Genomic DNA, 3,157 nt, shown 5'->3' with positions numbered 1-3,157 from the left:
AATAAGTCCATGTGAATAAGTTGCAAAGGTGCACTTATGGAATTTATAGTTTGACTCTTATGACTTGACTTCTTCATTTTGCCTTTTGACAAGCCTCACGAACTTTATTTTGAGCAAACTCTAGATTTCGCATGTCTCTCATTAACTCCTTTTTCACCAGGGTGTTGATTGCCTTGTAAATAAGGTGAGGGAGCTATTTATTTCATAGATTGCTTTATTCTACAGAAGTCTTGGTATAGAAACAAAAAATTCCATCTTCATTTATAGAGTCCAGGTCTGCAATAAATAAGCTTCATTTACTTGCTCCTTTCAAAGCAGTTTCACCAGTCTTTTTGCTGATAATTAGGCATTCTCCTTTGTCAAATACAACATTAAATCCTCTATTTATAAATTGGCCGGCACTCAGAAGATTCACCTCAAGACCAGCTACCAGTGCTACATCTTCAATGACAATATTTCCAAACATTATCTTGTCATATCCCATTATGAAACCTTTGTAGTTGTCTCTAAAAGTCACTAATAGGCCAACCATCTCCTCATAATAGCAGGGCCATATCACCTATCATATGTCTTGAGCATCCACTGTCTATGATCCATATGACCTTCTTCACTTTTCCCTGCACACAATGAGGATTAAGTGTGTTTAGCAACCCAAGCAGTGTTGGGTACTTTCTTTTTGTTAACAAATTTTGTAGAAGTAGAATTTGATGATTCAGACAGAGTAGAATTCATTGATTGATGTGCAGTTTCCTTTTTAGCTGAGAACTCAATATTGACTTCCTTAAGATCCATTCTCAGCTTGTGGTAACTTGTCATTACTTTCATGTTACAAGGTATGCAATCAAATTTGTCATAGAATGAGTAGGGATCATCAGTCTTTGCTTCACTATAATTGCATGCTCCCAATCTTGGCTCACTAACAGCCTTTTTACAAAGGTGAGTTAGATGATTTGTAGAGCCACATTTCTAACATTATTTCCTAGGAACATGTACAACAAATGCAAAGTCATTGCTCTTATTTATCCCAATCTTCACATTTCTATTTTTCTTCTTCTTTCCTGCATTCTCAGTCTTAACTTCCTTGATTGGCTACTTGGGGGTTTGATCCACCATTGGCTTCTTCTTAGTTTTATAGGGTGGAGTTATTTCTTTGCATTTCTTTTCATTGTCCTCATCAGCAAGTTCTTATTTTATGATCAACTCCTCTTCACTGAAATTTACTTCACATGCTTTGAACAGTTGTGAACCAACCTTTCTCAACATAGCTGGGACATCTTCATTTACAGTTCCTTTTCCCTTGTCACCTTCAACTTTCTTATTGTTGTTCAATGCATCATAATCTAAGCTAATAGCTATGTTAGCACATGGCTTGTTCTTCTCATGGTACTGACCAACTAGATGAGATTCATTTCTGAATGATTTCAGTTTCATCTCATTTTTATCTATCTTTTCTCTTAACACGGCTTCTATTTCACTAACACACTTCAGCTTGTTCTTTAAATATTCATTCTCTTATTTGACTGTCTCAAGCTCCATAAGGAATAGCTCAAAATTTTATTTCTCGCTCTCAAGCTTCTCATTAGATTTTGATAACCTACTGACCTCCTCAGTAGCTGCTACTATGCTAGTATAGATGTGGAACATTTCTATGCTCATCTTTTCAACAGTCTCCTTATATTGACTTTCATTTAAATCAATAGTGGTAAGAGTTGATACTTGTGTTTTTGATGAGGATGACTCTCCTTGATCCAAGGCCATGAGTGCATAGTTTCCTACTTCTTCATCATCATTATCTGAATCATCCCAACTCTTTCCTTTGGCAATATAAGCTTTAATCTGTTTCTTTCTCAGAAGAGCCTCATACTTTTCCTCCAATTCAAGATAGGCCTTGTCCTTTTTCACCTTCTTAGGCTTCCTGTATTCTATAGCAAAATGGCCCAATTCATCATAAATGAAGCACCTGATCTTTGACCTGTCAACAGATCCTGTTTTGTAGCCATTTTTTCTTCCAGAGTTGTATTGTGCCTTTGCTTTCCGGCTGCTGTCCTTGTTGGATGCATGTCCCTTATTTTTTAAGAACTTTGGCTTCTTTACTCTAATGTTAGAGAATTTCTTTGCTAAGTAAGCCATGGACTGATCTAACTCATCCAGTTCATCCAAGGTATATAATTCATCCTCTTCAAGTTCAAGAATAACTTGCTTATATGGTTCCTTGTTCTTTTGCTAATTACCTGGAACAACTGGAGTCTGGATTTCTAGTTCATCATCAGATGAATGGCTGTCATTAATAACTAGTGCACTTGATCCATCAATAATGTGCCCTTGACCAGCTCTTAAAGATTTTTTTTTGATCATTTTCAGTTCATAGGATTTAAGAATACCATACAAAACCTCCAATGTCATTCTACTCAAGTCTCTATATTCTCTCATAGCTGGAATTGTTTATTCTAGATGGTCAGGAAGGGTGAGTAAAAACTTCAAGTTAGCCTCCTCAGCTTCATAGTATTTATTATGAAGCTGCAAGTCATTAATTAGCTTATTAAATCTTTCAAAGACATAAGTTATACTCTCCATTGGTTTAGCCATAAAACCCTCATACTGAGACACCATTATTCTCCTTTGGTTGGATCTAACTTCCTATGTACCCTCACACAGAATTTCTATTTTCTCCCATATCTGTTTAGCTGTGTCACAATTGACAATATTATTGTACATGACATTGTCAAGTGACTCTATCAGAATTAATTGCATACTACTATCAAGAGAAACTTTTTCCTTCTCAATGTTTGTGTATTTTGAAGGATCTTTAGGATCATAATAAGTTGGGATGACCATGTCTCCATCTGTAGACTCTTCAATCCTTTCCATAGGAATAAAAGGTCCATTATTTAGAGTCTGGATGTACAAGGGGTTGACCATCCTTAGAAACATCATCATCTTTTTCTTCCATAGTGTGTAGTTAGTCTTATGAAAGGCTGGTATCTTTATACTGCTTATCTTTTATGTATTCATTCTTCCAAGATCTTTAATCTATTTGCTTTCAGATTTTTCTCTGATACCACTTGTTAGGTAATGAATACATCACAGGGGGTGAATGTATTTTAGATATTTTTAAGGCTTTTTGAATATTTGTTACTTGTTTAACAAAGTAGATTAG

This window comes from Apium graveolens, chromosome 5, assembly GCF_009905375.1.
Source record: "Apium graveolens cultivar Ventura chromosome 5, ASM990537v1, whole genome shotgun sequence".
In the NCBI taxonomy this organism is placed as follows: domain Eukaryota; kingdom Viridiplantae; phylum Streptophyta; class Magnoliopsida; order Apiales; family Apiaceae; genus Apium; species Apium graveolens.
Note: the sequence above shows the minus strand (reverse complement) of the source record.